We start from the raw sequence: 19,012 nt of genomic DNA, 5'->3' as shown, positions 1-19,012 counted from the left end.
CGATCCCCAAGTTCGTAAAGCCTGTGACGTGTGGCCAGTAGTCTTGCAACAGCCCTCTCCCGGGCTAGGGTTTTGTATTCAAGTTGCTTTATTGTTAGACTATGTTCCTTGAGCTCACTAGGAGAACGTGAGTGTGCCGTCTCAAGTTGCAGCAGCTCTCCTTCAAGCTGCTCTACTTGTAGGTTTTGTTTCTCATTATACCCTACTTTGAGAGCCAATGCCTGACCCTTCACCACTGTTTTAAAGGCCTCCCATATTGTCTGCACCAAGTCCACTGAACCAACATTCTCCCTGAAATAGTTCTCGGACTGTGATATTAGGCTCTCTTTTATATCTGGTATCCGGAGCAACCAGGGATTAATAACTATGGTGTTGCGCTGTCTCCGATTGCGATGTGTGAGTTCCACCCATACTGGGGAATCATCAGAGATGCCCCGGGATAGACAGTGTGGGTTTCTGAAAGTTACTGATATGTACCGAGTCAGGAAAAAATCAATCTGGGAGAGACTGCCATGGGCACCTGCGTGGTAGGGGAAGTGTGTCAGGCCTGGATAGAAATAGCGCCATATGTCAATGACGCCCATGACTGTGAGAAATTCTGACATGTATGTGCTAGAACGGTTCTGGGAGCGTTCTGGGTGACTATCAACCAGGTTATTTGGGCTCATATTAAAATCCCCCCCAGAATTAGCTGACCCACCGGGAGGTCCAGCAAGAGTCTCCCTTGGTCGACCAATGCCTCCCTCCCCAGTGCTGGTGGAATGTAGGCTGAGACAAGAATTAGGGGTTTCCCTTCCCAGCTAGCCTCCACAACTGCAAACCTGCCCTGGGGATCTGCCCACGTACGTGTCAGTGTGAGTGTGAGACTTCTTTTCACCAATATACCCTTGCCCCTGGTGCCGGAAGTGTACCCTGCATGGACAAGAAGTTTATATCCCCACCGGGACAGGGCTTTGCAATTGTTGCCCACTAAGTGAGTTTCTTGTACCAAAATTAGATCAGGGGCATATCGTTTAAGGTATTGCAGTACCATGCCTCTTTTTAATTTGTCGCCCATCCGATTGACATTCAACGTCAGAGCGGAAAGGGACGTCTCTACAGAGTTACCCGCCACTTCACTGGAGGGGGTAGTATATGTGGTCCCTGGAGCGAACCCCGCGGGCAGCCCGGACGTTTGCCCGCCCCCCCTTCTGGCTGTCAGAAATGGAGCAGTGTGTGGGAAAACAGATTTGGGAAAGCGGCAGGAAACCATAATGAGCATGAGTGAAGATAATTTCTGTGACAGTGGAGGGCTTCATCCTGTTGTTTTGCAGACCACTTTGTTTCTCGTTGGTGGGCCTCCCCACTCTGCATCATCCCTCTAGCCAGACCCATGTGTCCTCTGGGGAGGAGAAGAACCAGATTTTCCCTCCGCAACAACGCAAATTCCGCCGGGAAAAAGAATTGCATACTTAATGTCCCGTTCTCTCAGCACCTATTTAACTGCTAAAAAACTGCGCCTTTGATTTTGGACCTACATGGTGAAGTCCAGGAAAATAGATATCTCACTGTTCTCTATAGTGAGTGGCAGGCAGGAGCGGGCAGCCTGAAGGATAGCATCCCGATCCCGGAAGTTAAAGACTATAGCGATTATCAGTCGAAGGAGAGCTCCAGGCTTAGGCCGCCCCCCAGGTTTCGATGAGCCCGTTCAATAGAGAAGTAGTTGGAAAGTCCCTTTGGTTTTAGGCGGTTGGAGATTAGTTCCTCAACAAAGAGATCGGTAGCCGGGCCCACAGCTTGTTCCGGGACTCCCAAGAAGCATACCTTGTTTCGCCGTGCCTGCCATTCTTAGCCATCCAGTTGCATCGCCATCTTAGCTTGGGTGTCTCGTATCCACTGGACTTCTTGTTTGAGTTGGGAGGCTACCTTTGTGAGCTCCGTTGTGACATCTTCAACCTCTTTAACTCTAGCGTCTATCTTCCGAAGGTCAGCTTGTGTGAGTGAGACCTCAACATTCACTACATCAAGTCGAGTCTCCAGTGTGGTGCGCATTCCATTAATGGTGGCCATGATATCTTGAAGCGTTAAGTCTTGTGGGGTGGGTGGGGAGCCTGCCTCGTCACGGACCTCTGACCGGGGGCCCCTTGAGCCCCTTCCGTATTTGGACCACGCAAATTTGCCTATCTTGGTTTGCAACGATGTCTTAGTGCCTCTCCCCCCTGCCATGATCCTTCTTTTCTTGGTGGGTGATAGGTGGTTTAGTAGGGGCCAAGATCGATAGTCTCTGCCGCCTGCCCGGGGCGCACATGCCTCAGGCGGCCTGTCAGGTTTTCCGGTCCGGGCACTCATTGTTGGTGCAAAGTAACGGATGTTGGTGTCCCCTCACTCACATCACTGTCTTTTGTGGCAGGAGGAATACACAGCCTCCCGGAAGCGCGGTGTGCCGAGGGGTTCTCCCTTCGCTGCCACTACGGAGGCACCACCGTTGTCTACAGGTATAGCGTTTCACAGTGCTCCCCCATTATTGTCCTGGGGTGGTGGACTGCCCAGCACGCCGCATAAGCTCAGTTCAGGGACCCCCTTAAATGCCAGGCCAACAGAGTGTCCCATACATCCACCGACCTGGGGACCAGCACAGGAGCTCTCACATCCTCCTTCACACAGCAGGTTTCTCCTGCGGTACCGATCACCGCCTCATTGGATGCATCGCCCTTCACCTGGTTGCGACACCCCCACTGCCCACAGGCCCCCTGCGGGTGCTTCTGCAGCCTCCTTAGGGCACTTTCCCTGGTGGCTCCACCTCAGTGCTGCCGGCGGCTCCTCCCTCCCGCGTGGGCACCGATCCAGCCACTGTGGAGCACCATGGCTCTACTGGGGCATTGTCCGCGCCCAGGGCACACCCGGCAACTTCGTGCCCGCGCAGGTCCCCTCTCGAGCCGGCACGATGCCGTTGATCGCCGGATGAAAGTGAAGCACCCCGGCTCGGCTCACACACCCCCGGCAGAGGAGTTCCTCCCGTGGGCTGCCCTCGATTGCCACACATCCACGAGCTTGACGGCAGGCAGCCGAGGCAGACGTTGGACACCACCGGCTCCGGGCTCTGATATTTTGCAGCAATATTACTGCGGCTGCCGTGCCGCCATTTTGTGGCGTCTCCTCCTTGACAGATCCACAGCTTTACTTCCTTGATTCAGGTGCTCACCGCAACCAGGGCTTGAAGTCCACCTGGATCAGAGTTTGGATTCAAGTTTTGAATCAGGATTTGTGACAGATGACGGGCAAGGGCTTCGGAGCCTCGCTAGTGTGCAGCCATTCCCGTTGGCTGCTGGTCACGCCCCTCCACTTACTGCTTTTGATTGGCTTAGATTACTGTCCTTTAAAAAACTTTGCTTTTAAGTTTTTAATGTTTCATGTTTGTCCCACCTTTTTCACAATTGTTATCTCTCATGGAGTATTTCCGCAGGACTTGTCTGCTTCCACTTGTGCTATTTTATTTGGTGTCTTTGGAACTTTTTAAAATTTACTACGAGCACTTCTGTGGGTGGGTGTGCGCACACGCACCTTTTATCAGCACAGCGCCCGTTTCAAAGACGCCATGCTTCATGTTTGCCACAAATCACCTCATTTTCCCTTGCAGTCCCCCCCACCTCCCAGAGCTGCTGCTTTAGACGGCCCTGTGAATCTTTTTTTTATCTTCAATATTTAAACTGATAAGGATGTCCACCATGATGTGCTTCTTCTCTTTGCAGGCACATACTACTCCGTTTCTTGTTGTTTCTTTTATGTCGTTTGTTTAACTTCAGTTATGTGGCACACACCTTACTGCATACTGTGTGACATAAGGATGCGGCAGGCATACTAGAGCCAGCCAAAATTTTCACGGTGACTTGAGTCTGTATTGTCAATCAAATGGCTTATTTGCCACTTTAACGTGTACAGGCTCTGTTGCACTTGTGGCCTCGCTAATCTGCCTCTGTTCGTGTATATATTCTGTTTGGAAGTTTCAGAACAAGCTGCACTCAGCACAGGTCATATTTCTATTTATATGATGTCTTGCTTCAGCCACCTTCCAAACCTTGGGTTCTTTCATAAAAAGAGTAAGACCAGCATGGTAAACTGCTTGCATCAATATATGTTTTAGAACAGCTAAGCAATTGTTACTATTGTGTTAGTGGGGCTTTATTATGAGTTCTGCTATAGTTTGAATGGAACAGTGTATATTCAAAATGCATGCTAAATATGTAACAAGACAGTATCAGAAATTAGGGGCGTATTTACAGCCCATTTCGCTGCTGGTGCATCACTTTTTTGGTGCACCTGTGGCGCAGTGTGTCTGTCCATATTTACAAGGCCCCGTAAGGACACCCTGTATGGCTTTGTAAATTTGACCTCCTTTCAAGCAGTACTCTGCGTGAAAGGGGCATTCCATGGTGGTTGCTGTGGGTGTACCCCCGCAACATCCATAGAACCTAACGCATTACCAGATTTACAAGTTTTTGTAAACCTGGGAATGCGTCAGATTCCTACGCCTTCCCAGGGAAAGTGTAAGGGAGGCGCAACAAGGAGAAATACCTTTATTTCTCTTTGTATTTCCTTTTTCAATGTTCACACATAGAAAGAGGAAAGCACTTCTTGTGATTGTTTTTGTGACGGGAGGTGTCCCTTCATGTACAAAAATAATCACCCCTACACCTCAGACACCCTTGCACCACAGTGCAAGGGTGTCTGCATTGGCACATGACAAACCCATAGTGCGCCAGTGCAGGAGAAAAGGACAGGAATACGCCATATCTTGTAGATATGATGCATTCCTGCCCTTTTCTTTTGATGCACGGCAGCGCAGCAGGAAGGCTTGCTGTGCTGCCATGTGTAAAAATATTACAAATGAGGCCCTAAGTCTGCCTGCTATGGTTTTGAAGTGATGGTGCTCCTATAAGAAGGAAAAGGAGAAAAGAAGGAGGACGAGACAGAACAGGAAGTGGAAATCCTCAAGATTGTTTCCTCACACATTCCTATTGTTGTCATGCTTCATCATCAGGCGTGCTCCTCGTAGGGCCAGTGCTGTAATCCCATACGGGTCCCACGAAGGGTCGCTTTAGCTGAAATCTTTTTATTGTTTTGGCCCTATGATAAGCGACCCCTGACCCTGCTTGCAGGCCAAGTCGCTCCCCACGCCGCACAGCTCCACCAGTTGTGCCCATGCCTTCTCCCCTGCTGCCTCCTGCCTCGTGAGTTCGCCGTTGCTGGGCTGCGCTGAGCAGCTCTGCTGGCTCTGCCATCCTTGTATTTTTTTTGTGGTATTATTTGTATTGCTACTGTATACTGGTTCATTGCCCTTTGTCTGTTCCTCCGTGCCCATGTTTTCCACCATCCCCCCCCTTGGCTTCTGTACCCATCGCCGTCTGTCCCTGCTCCCGCCGCTGCTCCCCTGCGGCCCGCCCCCTTTTTCCTTCTGTATCCCACTCGCCGCCCCGCTCCCGCCTCCCAGCTGCTCCTCTCTCCCACCTCACCTTAAATGGTGGCCGCTGCGCTGCGGTGAGAGCGACCCCTGACCCTGCTTGCAAGCCAGGTCGCTCCCCATAGCTCCACCAGTTGTGCCCGTGCCTTCCCCCTGCTGCCTCCTGCCTCGTGAGTTCGCCGCTGCTGGGCTGCGCTGAGCAGCTCTGCTGGCTCTGCCATCCTTGTAGTTTTTTGTGGTATTATTTGTATTGCTACCGTATACTGGTTCATTGACCTTTGTCTGTTCCTCCGTGCCCCTGTTTTCCACCATCCCCCCCACTTGGCTTCTGTACCCATCGCCGTCTGTCTCCGCTCCCGCCGCTGCTCCCCTGCGGCCCGCCCCCTTTTTCCTTCTGTATTCCACTCACCGCCCCGCTCCCGCCTGCAAGCTGCTCCACCCTCCCACCTCGCCTTTGATGGCGGCCGCGCTGCTGGCACACCAGAGGCGCGCCAGAGGCAAGTCTGTCTGCGCCTGTCCACGCCTGGACCACGCCCAGCGCCAGAACCCCTGGATCCTGCAACCTCCACGCCACCAGACTCCGTTACATCGCCAGCACCCTCCAAGCCCTCAACGCCGGCCGAAACCACTGCTGCTTCCAGGCCGCCCCGAATCGCACCCACGGACCTTTCTCCTGCCGCACCTGCAGCTTCACCTGCAACAGAACCACCAATACTAATAGGACCGGACCCAACCACCTTCGCTGCATACTCCTCAACACCCGATCCGCACGCAAACACGCCGTCGAGCTCTGGGACCTGCTCGACACCTCCACCCCAGATGTCCCTTACCTGACCGAGACCTGGTGGAAGGACTCCTCGGCACCCGACATCGCCATAGCCATCCTGGACGGCTACAAGATCACCCGCAGGGATCGTGCCAACGGAATCGGAGGAGGAATAGCCATCATCCACAAGTCCACCCTCAACGTCTCTACACACGCAGACGACACCCTCAACACCGCCGAACACCAGCACTTCCGGATCCACACCGACCCCAACACCACCCTCAGAGGAACACTCATCTACAGGCCCCCCGGACTCCGGGCTCAGTTCAGCGACTCCATCAACGACCTAGCCAGCACCCACGCACTCGCCTCCACGGACTACATCTTCCTTGGGGACCTGAACTTCCACCTAGAGAACAACAACGATGCCAACTCCACCACCCTGATCGACAACCTCGCCAACCCCGGCCTCAAAGAACTCGTCACTGCACCCACCCACGCCTCTGGACACACACTGGACCCCATCTTCTCCACTAGCACCCATGTCACCTACCACCATACCACCGAGCTCCATTGGACCGACCACCGCTGCATCCATTTCACCTTCAAGAAACAAACCACGCACCACCGCACCCAACTGCTGCCCCACCACCACTGGAGCAAAGTCACCGAAGACCAGCTGACCTCCACTCTTGCCCAGAACGCACCCACCGACACCATCGACCCAGATGCCGCCGCCTGCAACCTCAAACAGTGGATCAACGACTGCGCCAACACCCTCGCACCGCTCAAGAAACCCTGCAACAGTCACACCAGCAAGGAACTCTCCAACCTCAGCGCCAACACCAATGACATCCCGCCCTCACAAGAACTGTGCGACTCAGTGGCCACCTTCTTCCACCGCAAGATCGCTGACATCCACGACAGCTTCAACACCACGACCGCCCGACTACACCAGTCTCCACCCCCCCTGCAAACACCACCCACACCAGTCGTCTGACCTCCTGGGCCAACGTCAACGATGACGAGACACGCAAGGTCATGAACTCCATCCACTCAGCATCCCCTTCAGACCCGGGCCCTCACCACGTATTCAACAAAGCAGGCGCAGTCATCGCACCCCAACTACGAAAGGTCATCAACATCTCCTTTGAAACAGCCAGATTCCCAGAAAGCTGGAAGCACGCCTCCTCAAGAAGCCAAAGGCGGACCCAAGGACCTCCAGAACCTCCGGCCCATTTCCCTACTCCCGTTCCCGGCGAAGGTCATCGAAAAAATAGTCAACATGCAACTGGCCCGCCACCTCGAAGACAACAACATCTTAGACCCCTCCCAGTGTGGATTCAGACGAAACCACAGCACAGAGAAAGCCCTCATTGCCGCCACAGACGACATCAGGCGCCAACTAGACAATGGCGAAACATCAGCCCTCATCCTCCTGGACCTGTCAACCGCCTTCGACACCTTCTGCCACCGCACTGTCAAGACACACCTCCAAGAAGCCGGGATCCAAGAGAAGGCCCTTGACTGGACCACGTCCTTCCTCCCACCCTTCCAATCCGAAGCCACTGACATCATCTGCGGTGTCCCCCAGGGCTCATCACTCAGCCCGACGCTGTTCAACGTCTACATGGCCCCCCTCACACAAATGGCTCGCCAACACAACCTCAACATCATCTCCTACACCAACGTCACCCAGCTCATCCTCTCCCTCACCAAGGACCCGCACACCGCCAAAACCAACCTCCACGAGGGAATGAAGGCCGTCGCCGAACGGATGAGAAACAGCCGTCTGAAGCTGAACTCGGACAAGACAGAGGTCCTCATCCTCGGACCCACCCCCTCGGCCTGGAATGACACCTGGTGGCCGACCACGCTGGGAACAGCACCAACACCCACCGACAACACACGCAACCTAGGTTTCGTCCTCGACTCCTCCCTCTCCATGTCAAAGCAGGTCAGCGCCATCTCCTCCTCCTGCTACAACACCCTCCGCATGCTCTGCAGGATCTACAAGTGGATACCGACCGAAACAAGAAGAACAGTGACACAGGCCCTCGTCAGCAGCAGGCTGGACTACGGCAACGCTCTCTACTCAGAAATCCCAGCCAAACACCTGCGTCGACTACAATGCATCCAAAACGCCTCCGCTCACCTGATCCTCTACGTCCCCCGCCCCAGCCACATCACCCCCCACCTAAGAGACCTACACTGGCTCCCTGTCGACAAGAGGATCACCTTCAAGCTCCTCACCCATGCACACAAAGCACTACACAACACCGGACCTGCCTACCTGAACAGCAGAGTCAGCTTCTACACCCCCCACCCGCCAGCTCCGCTCCACCAGCCTCGCCACCGCCGCTGTCCCCCGCATCCAACGAAAGACCTTCGGCAGCAGATCTTTCTCCTACCTCGCCGCCAAGACCTGGAACACCCTCCCGACCCACCTACGGCAGACCCAAGACCTACTCACCTTCAGAAGGTTCCTCAAGACCTGGCTCTTCGAGCAGTAACAGCTCCCCCCTTCCCCCCTCAGCACCTTGAGACCCTCACGGGTAAGTAGTGCGCTTTACAAGTACCTTGATTGATTGATTGATTGATTGATTGGTGTAAGTGTAAGGGCATCCTAGATGTGTGTGGAGGAATGATAGTGTAAGACCAAGTGAGGGAAAGTAAAACTGTCTAAGAAATGCCAGATTCATTTTTTTTATTGAATTGCTCTTTTGGCAGGATTAAAAGACCCTGTGAAAGGGGCAGAGGTACTGTAGGGGTCTAATGTGCCCATGAAGCTGCAAAAAATGTGGGTGTAGTCAGGCTGACATGTTTTGCGCCCTGTGGCCCAAAAAAGATCTTCAGCACTTCTTCAGGACCTAAAAAAAGGGGACGGTTACCCTACCCCACACCTAAATTATAATGTGCAGAAAAGGTATTCCCCAGTAAAAGGATACCGGGTATCACGGCTCAAAAATGATTGTCTCACCCTTAGGATCAATCACATATGCCCCATAGGTCAGAGAAAGAGGTTAGCTGCTAAATGGCTTCTGAGTGGAGAACGCCATGAGACCTAAACCTCCTCTGCTCGCCTGGATCGATCCAGTGCCTTTGTACCATGATGAAGACAAGGAACAGTGGTGCTCTGAAGAGTAGTAAATAGATATGCTCCCACACACCACTGGCAAAGGAGGATGATAATAGGCTGGCTCCTGGAGGAAGTCACCACCACACATTTTTCAGAGCAAAGGTGAGGCAAGGAGGCTGTCATACCAGTGGAGAGTAGCCGTTCTATACACCTATTTTACGGTCCTCTATCAACAAGCCTCTTGGCTTACACCTTTCTCTCTGGCTGATGAACTGCACCTATTCTGGGTTTGGGAAGTTCACAGTGCTGCAACTACCTGCTCCATGTACTGGTGTTGGCTTGTGTTAAGGGTTCTGTATCAGCTGTGGTGTTCCTAGCCTTCTCACTTGGGTTCAGAAAAGATGCAAGAGTGCAGTGTGGCTAGCACCTCCTACTCTAATGGCACTACGTAAATATTATTGCTTGGGTTTTGGGCCTCCCTGCTGCACTTCCCTACAGTAAAAGAAAAGGGCAGGAATGCGCCATATCTATGAGATACGACACATTGCTGTCGGTTTTCCCTGTGCCGGTGCACCATGGACTGCTGTGTGCCAACACAGGCACCTTTGCACCATGGCCTCTTGTGAAGGTTTCCCTCCCTGCACAAAAACAATCACAACAGCCTTTTACTTTTTTCTATATGTGCTGGAGAATGCAGCACACATAGAAAAAGTGAAAACGGGAAGAAATAAAGATATTTCTCCTCGTTGTACCTCCGGAGGCATACGTTTTTGACGCTACCTCAGATTTATGATTTCCTGTAAATCTGGGGCAGTGTCAAAATGCCATGGATGTTGCTGGGAACGCCCTCAGCAACACCTATTGCACGCCCCTTTAACGCAGAAAACTCATAAAACTGCGTTAAAGGGGACAATATTTATGAGGCAGCATCCAGCCAAAAAAAGTGACCTAGTGCTGCCTTGTAAATATGGAGTAGGCTCCTGTGCCACGGAACATCATGAAAAGTGACGTTCTGACGGCGCAAGTGGCACATAAATCAGGCCCTTTGTGTTTTACCGGAAGTCAGATGAGTGTGTCACCTTTGTTCATTAGTGATTTCAATCTTTACAGGCCAACACAATCTCTTTGCAGTAATTAAAAATATATGGCTGGTAAAGAGCATTAAACATAGGAAAAGAAGATATACATAAAAAGCTAAAAACAATCATCCTGAACTAGCAGTAAATGCTGCGGTTGAGCAATGATGATTAGGTTGTGAAAAACCTTTTATGGGCTTACCAAAATCTTACAGAGGGCTTACAGCCTAACCATTGTTTACCATTCATTGACTTTGTTGTTGTTCTCATTTGAGTGCTTCAGAGTCTATGGTTTGTTCTCCTCTTATTGTGTTTTAACCTCCCTTGGAGCATAGCTTATTTACCATCCTTGTGATTGTATGACTTGTATTTTTCCACTGCTCATGTTTAGGGAACTTCTTTTTCATTTTTTGTTTAAGTATTCCATGAGACTGCATGTGTTGGGGGGCGTGGCTAAGCCAGCAAACATGGTAGACGTGTTCGGGTAGAGCTCCGTTGGGTACTCCCTGCTTGTGGCCGAAATTATCCGTCTCAGCTGATTTGCAGTGGCCGCTGACAGGAGGTGTTATCCCTCAAGACCTGGGGCAGACCCGAGGCGAGTACTGTCCGAGACTGGGGGCCCTGTGCTGAACTACGCTGCCAAGACCTGTGCTGCACCGAGCGGGCTCTCACCACCACCAAGGCTGCTGGCCACGCAAGCCCGAGGCTGGGCCCCACCCACTAGGCCCCATCGTATGGCGCAGTCACTCTAAGTCACTGTAGTGGACTGATGCCAGTGACGTCACACCCCGAACAGTACTGCTTACAGCGACCTCAACCTCTGTCCTTGCTGAGCTACACTGCCGCTGTGCTGCGGACATCGGACATCCTCTCTCCCTTCCTGAGCCCGGAGTGCGGGTCGCCACCGCGCCATGCACACTGCTCACCCTGTGCGCCGGTGATTGGGTGACGAGGCCGGGAGTCAGGAGGGCTCTACCGACGGCCTAGGGTCCCCTGTCTATCTACTAGGCACCCGCCGTGGAGCGACATTATTGAACTAAAACACCGGCCGGCTTGGTCGTGAGGTACGGGCTGGGGGCAGAGGAGGTGGCGCCGCTACATAATGTTGTACAGATATCGCTACTGATAATGGCACACCAGTGTGCCCTTGGGACGCTTCTTCTCACCACCCTCCCCCGCCTGGGCCGCTCGCCTCGCCTGCGCCGACTCCCCCCTCCACCGGATTTGAGCCTGGGGCCCGAGGCATGGGGGATTTGATGAGCGGCGAGGAGCGAGATATGGTGAGCCTGGGGGGAGCTAACTGCTGTAGAGCTGATCCACCGCCTACCTCCCTTTGCATGGCAGGCAGCACCACCTTGGAACTTCTGCTGCGCCCTTCCCTGGCTGTTTGGCGCCACCGCATCCTGACCTCCACTGCACCTCCATTGGTCTAGGAAAGACCCGGCCTGTTACTTAGTGATGTGCCCCTCTGAAGCTGTCTCAGCTCAGCTTCCACTCGCTGCTCCACTCAGCTGCTACAGCCCATGGTAGGGGCTCCTGAATCTTGCATATCAAGTGTTGCAAAGTCATCCTGTGCCCTGGGCACCCCCCAACTTTTTGCTGCCTGGAGCTGGTGGTAACTGACTCTGACTGGTCCTGGGCTCTGTTTAACCAGGCCTAGTGCCAGTGCCAAGCTAAAAAGGAACACATTAGAATACAGTTAAGACACCCTACATACACTGCTAACAATCGCGTTATATTGGGGTGTCAGTATAAATTTACACTGGTCATGAGCAAGTGGCAAAGAGCTAGATCCAACATTGTCCTTTTGGCCTTTCCTTGGTCCGGCACTCTGTTTACCAGGCCTCACCCGGCACCAACCATCCTATTGCCATCGTGCCCCCATCCACCCTGTTGGATCTAGCTCTTTGCCACTTGCTCATGACCAGTGTAAATTTATACTGACACCCCAATATAACGCGATTGTTAGCAGTTATAGTGTCCCAACCAAATGTATGGGATTTCAATTCATTCACTTCAACCTAACCCTAGTGTGGTGATGTGCTACTTTGTTTAAACTATATACAGGGAGTTCTATCCCGTATTTACGATGTATATATATTTCTATATATCTACTAGGTTATGTGTCCCTCCAATCCTGATGAAGACCCACCAGCAAGATAACCACTGATATCTGCATCCCTGAGGGTCGAAACGTCGATATCTACTTCCGTGTGTCATCTCCATTCCCCACTGTTTACATTTATTGGATAACTTGGAGGATGACTTTTTTCGAACATTCTTATGAACATTGTGTGTCTTATTTTTTCTGTACATAGTGTGTAACTTTGTCAAATGATTGACAATTGCTGATTTTACTGTCACTTATGAATCGCCACTTTCTTCCTCACTAATTCCCCACCTTCACTACACCATCCCATCCCCTTCCCTCTTTGGGGCACCACCAAAACGAGTGATCTACTATTGTGTGTATTTATCTTTGCATATTCGATATGCTTTCCCATTGTGAAGTAAACAATGTGGTTTCAATTCATGTGTTCTTGATTATTTTTCAATTGTGTGGTTTTATGTTCCATTACTACTGGGACCCTTTCTCCTTACTTGCTTAACTACAGAGACAGAGACACTATATACCAGAGATCCAAGTCGACAACAATAAAATTATGTTTTTCCCTGACTATACATTGCAAGTCCAGAAACAGAGGCTTAACTTTATGGCAGTTAAAAGACGCCTTCGACAATGTAACCTTCAATATTCTCTCCTGTTTCCAGCCCGATTACGTGTGATTGCCGACGGGAAAATTCACTTCTTCCAGAACCCAATGGATGCTGAAAAATGGTTGGACTCTCATGTTTCCACACACCCTGAGACCACCGCTGCCCACTCACGGTCACTGGTATGCACTGCACGTCCCCGCCGCCGTCCCCGGACAAAAAGCGGAAATGACTTTTGGCCTCGCAGGCTATCGGCCCAGATCTGAGCCAAACACTGACTGAACGGAGTGAAGCCCTCCGAGCGGCTGTGGAAATCACAGGCCCCCTGGCAGATGATCTTGCCTCCACTTCCAGCAGGCATGAACAGTCCAGTGAAAACAAACTCTCGGATGATTTGCAGGGGTCCCAAGGCTCGTGTGAACTGCTATTTGTTACTCCACAAACGTCTGCTGATCTTGGTTAATCTGCAGTATCCAGGTATGGTTTCCCTGACACAGGTATGTCAGTCGCACAAGCCAATGTACACGTCTTGATCCACGCTGAATCTCCCCACGCAGAAACCTATTGTAGTCCTGCCACCATTAAGACACATATATGAGATAAGGGCTGATTGCTCCACAGATAACAGCCCCCTTGGCGCTACGATACAGTATGCACATGCATCACAGATGTCAGCAGGACTCGAGGGGTCCCGAAGTCATGAAACGAGACCCCGCCCATTACTGTATGGCCGGAATCGGGGAGCTCCCAAACACTGATCAAGTTCTCTGCATATCACTTGTTTTTAAAGTTGTGCCTAGTGCACACCCCTTAGCTATCAGGTAAATGTTGTCTTGGTACAAGGTTTGGACGATTGCCTGTTGCAACCTCGCCCTTTTGGAATTTTTCATGTATTTCATATTATTGTTTCAATCGCCTGTTAGCATGTGCAGCTGTCAAAGTATTGGACGTTCTGGTGGGACGGGACCAATGGTAAAGCTTTGTTTCATGTCTATGGAGTCTGATTTCCCTGCATTATGTTTGTGTGCTTTTCGATTGCTGTTCCTTTTAATATGCAATCTCAGTTAAAATAGGTACCTGGAATGTACGTGGCATTCATACCCCCTCACGCAGGTATCAAATTTACTCTTATCTGAAACGCCATTGCATACAGCTAGCACTCTTACAAGAAACTCACTTAACCAAGTCTGAGCTCCCGCATTTACACCGCCGCTGGCGCGGACAGTTATTCGCCACAGGATATTCAGCATTTGCACGTGGGGTCTTGGTATGGGTAAGAATGGGGATCCCATTTAAGGTTACAGACACTAGAATAGATGTAGATGGCAGGTATGTGGTGGTCAGGGGTGAGCTTGATGGCAGGCCGCTTGTGATCACTTCCCTATATGCACCCAACACGGACCAAGGTGCTTTTTTCGACCATATTTCACAGATACTAGTGCCCTGGCATGATATCCTTTGTTGCTAGGGGGAGATTACAACTGTGTGCTCGACACATCACTGGATCGATCTTTCCCCCCTGTACACGGTTCACGCCATGAAAGCACTGAATGATTGGGCGAGGCAATGGAGTCTGACAGATTTATGGAGACACCATCAGCCAACAGATAAAATATACTCTTATTATTCAGGAGCTCACCAATTGTATGTGCGACTGGATCGCTTCATGGTTTCTACCATTTTGTTACCTCATGTCACCTCCACGCACTATCTGGGACGTACACACTCTGACCACAACCCCCACACTGCAGACCTCCAATGGGACAATACTAGATCCCCAATCCCGACTTGGCGGCTGCAGCCTGATGCTTTACTAGACGCGCCTTTCCGTGACTCGCTAGCCACTGCTGTTACGCAATATTTTGAGGATAATGCAGGAACGGTCTCTACGCCCCAAATTGAATGGGACGCCTTTAAGGTGGTGGTGCGTGGCCATAGTTTAACCACACAGGCAGGCATGCATAGACAACTGGAGGGCGATTTGTTGCGAGTGGAGCGACAGCTAGCTGAGGTTAAACGGGAGGAAAATGGGGTTGCTGCGGGCACATTGTCAAGCGCATTGTCTGCTAGACAGATTAGGCTGTCTAAATTATGCGGCACACTCTGAGAGGACCCTTCGCCAGGGCAATACGGCGGGCAAGCTCTTCTAATCCGGCAAGAGCTAATGGCTCCTATGGTCACATCCTTATGCACATGCAGGTGGTTCTGGTGTATACCCAGACAGCCATTCACGAAGAATTCGTATCTCATTATGATGAGCTGTATAAGTCCCGCACGCAGGTTATGTCCCTTGAAGTTCAGAATTTTCTGGTGGACCTCGCTTTACCGCAGCTCACTCCTGCGCAGCTAGATGACCTAAATGCTCCCCTCTTGGAAGAGGAAATTAGAGACTGCATTCTTTCCTTATCTAACGGCAAGTCTCCAGGACCCGACGGCTTGCCGCCAAAATTTTATAAAGCGTATTCCGATATCTCGCTGCCGCCACTCTTACATCTCTATGCCAAACCCATGGAGGACTCCTCGCTCACTCCTACACAAAACAAGGCTAACCTGATTTCTTTGCTTAAGCCGGGTCGCAACCCGCAACTTCTTGGTTCTTATCGCCCACTAGCGCCCCTTAATACTGATTGTAAAATATTCACATCGGTGCTAGCCAAACGTTTGGTCCCATTAGTGAAGTGAAGTGAAGACTTTAATTCATCCTGATCAGAATGGCTTTGTCCCAGCCAGGAGCACATCCCTTAACATATGCAGGCTGTTCCGTGTGCATGCTTATGCCCCGAGTGTCTGGCCACGTTCTGGATGCCTAGTGCTTGACCTGGAGAAGGCCTTTGACTCTCTGAAGTGGCCTTATCTCGCAGCGGTATTACGCAAATATGATTTAGGAGAAAGCTACATCCATATGGTGAGCCTTCTTTATCAGCGCCCCATAGTACGGGTCAAGACGGGGAAATTGATTTCTGACACCCTGAGAGTGAGAAGGGGGACGCAGCAGGTCTGTCCGCTATCCCTCCTGCTCTTCTCCCTGGCGATGGAGCCCTTGGCAGTGTTGCTCAGAGCTAGTGGAGATGATTGGGGCATACCGCTAGGCGACGACATACATGTGGTATCACTTTATGCGGATGATCTGCTCTTGTACATCAGAGACCTACAGGCTACACCTCCGGTCATAGCAGATATTTTCCGTCAATTTGAGCATATGTCAGGGCTCAGAGTGAACTGGTCAAAGTCTGGCATCTACTCTTTTACTGGCACAGTGGCAGAAACGGACATCAGTATCAATGGATCTGGTCTGGCCTGGCACTCCACTATGTTTACATTTACAGATCCCCTGCTGATGTATTAGATGACAACCTTGTGAGAGCCATAACGGCGATCAGGGCGCAGGTACGCTTTTGGAAAATGTTGACCTTGCCTGTAATGGGTCGCGTCACTTTAACTAAAATGATTATCTTACAGAGGCTGCTATATTATTTTTCAAATCTCCCCGTGTAAGTCCCTGTTGGTCTCCTTCACAGGCAGGAAGGCATTCTTTGAGACCTGATCTGGAATAAAGGCAGACCACGCATAGCGTTAAGTAAGCTATATGCACCCACGAGCAGTGGGGGCCTAGCGGTCCCGAACATGGAACTCTACTATCTAGCCTCTCCATTACAATGAGTATCAAGGTGGATGTGTGGGAGGGAACTGGCGGACACTGCGACGGCGGCACACAGGGGTCGCAGTCGCAGCTATACCATCTCTTTCATCCCTTAACTAAACCTCCCTGTCTGTCCCAGCTCTATGTGGCATTTGCCCATAAGTGCTATCGGAGGAGCCTCTATCTGACCACCGATACATGTCCTTATGCTCCGCTGATACCGCTAGTAGGGGCCCCCGAGAGACAAAGAGAAAATATCTGAAGCCGAGTTAGTGACGTGGCACGAAGCAGGGCTTGACGCAATAGGCGGCTTGTACGTGGAGGGTACTCTCCTTGCATTTGATACGCTATCTGCGGAAAATGATCTGCCAGCAGGCCAGTTCCTTTTGCATGCTGCAATACCGCGAACCTTGACAGCAGTCTGGGGAGACTTGACGACTGAGCCCTACACACGCTTATCCAATACTTACACGTGATGGGGAGGGGTCGCACTTTGTGCACTGGATAGTGGAGGCCCTGCTGACGCACACACTGATGCCGTTGACAAGACTTCGCGAGAGGTGGGCGATAGATAGGGGTCGGCCATGGACTGACAAAGAGTGGGCTTCACTACTGGCTGGAGCCACATGTATACCACGTAATTCGAGATTTAAGCTTATTCAGGCTTATATTATTCACAGGGCATATCTCTCACCGGACAAGATTAATGATTATTTTCATCTTAACACCTCCACCTCCCCACAATGTCACCTGGTGGGCGTTGACCTGCTACATATGCTATGGTCTTGCACCTCATTGCAGTTATTTTGGCGTACAGTTGTAGACACACTGGTAAAATGCACTTAGGCGCCGCTGAAGTTTGACTGGGAGACTTGCGTAATGGGACAGTATCCGCGGACAAAAAACAATAAAGCGATATCCAGGTTTAGGGATTTGGGTTTGATCACGGCCAAGCGCCTAGTCACTAAGTGCTTGTAGAATGCTGACCCTCCAACGTCGGTTAATTGGGAGAAATTCCTCACAGTCTGGGCATAGGCTGAGAGTGCCACGCTACACAAGGAGGAAACTGCGGGTCTGCACAAATTCCCGATTGCGCAGACTTGGGACACTTTTCTTAACGTGCTCACACAGACGAACACCGCAGCACACCGTACGTACCCCCCCCAACGACATGACGGAGGCCCCGACGCAGCCTACCTCCTCCCTCCCCTATTCTCTCTCATCTTACAAGATATTCTTGGTTAATGCTAGGCAGGTTAGCGACATGGACAGCAAGCCCGCTACGAGATGCTTCCCCCCCAAATACTGCATTATTAGTATGGTATTTCATTGTCGTCTCTTCAGCCGTCACAGCACATTGGTCCACCTACACATCCTCTCACCTGCTCCACAACATGCTTTTTGCAGGTTGCATAGGGCGTTTTTTTTTCTTTTCACCATTTTAGGTAGAGGACTGCGTCGCACTGCGTAACAGTGTGGGCGGAGCCCGAGATTTAATGTTTCTTAGAGGGGGCTTGGAACCCGCCCCTCTTCTCCAATGGCTGGCCTCGTAAATGCTGGCCAGCCATTGGAGGAGAGGGGCATCACTCCCTTTAAGCCCCGTCTTTTTCGGATTCGGGGGGCGTGTTTTTTGCGTTCTTTCTATCTGTGACGTCATCCGTCACTCAGCAAAAAACACGCCCACGATTCCGAAAATTTCGGAGCTTTGGGGCAGCCATTATTTATTTTTTTGTTGTTGTTGTCAGGAACAGCCCCGCTGCCACTGCAGGTAAGTTTTGATGTCCGGTTTCTTACGGCCCCTTCCTGCTCCAGCGGCGATGATGGATTCAACCCAGATCTGTGACTGGGGCTGAGTGTCTGAAAAGTTTCAGCACTCCATCCATCATCTCCTTGTGTTTGCTTCCTCCAGGTCTGAAGGCAGCGCTCTAGCATGCAACCCACTGAGAAAAATGCCAGAGTGCCCAGTGCGACCTTCAGAGACCCACAGCTTCCCTTCATCTTGTCTCCTCACTCTGCCCCTTCTGATTCTAATACAGAATTACCGCTGCAATTAAATTAATTATATCAGAGTAAGACGTATTCTTCGGTTCAGAAATGTGCGGTAAAGATGCCGACGAGATTATTCTGTTTCCTCAAAAGTTAATCCCCCCTCTCAAAAAAAAAAAAATCACCGCAGCGCTCTGGGCTTACAGCGGGCCATGCCTGCAACAGTATGTCGGCTCACACCATATGCCTGTGGAATACAAACAAGCGCCCGAAGCGTTGCTTGGAAAGCGACTAAAAAAACAACAAAAAACGG

At 51.3% G+C, this 19,012-nt stretch overlaps 1 long non-coding RNA gene across 1 annotated transcript in view; it reads right to left on the bottom strand.

Moving 5' to 3' along the window:
* LOC144754691 (uncharacterized) overlaps positions 1 to 19,012 on the bottom strand; it is a 220,140-nt gene that overhangs the window by 153,890 nt on the left and 47,238 nt on the right. The gene's annotated exons all lie outside the window — the stretch shown is intronic.

The sequence above is a fragment of the Lissotriton helveticus genome, chromosome 5_1 (genome assembly GCF_964261635.1).
Source record: "Lissotriton helveticus chromosome 5_1, aLisHel1.1, whole genome shotgun sequence".
Classification (NCBI taxonomy): Eukaryota; Metazoa; Chordata; class Amphibia; order Caudata; family Salamandridae; genus Lissotriton; species Lissotriton helveticus.
This window is presented reverse-complemented; position numbering and strand designations above follow the sequence as displayed.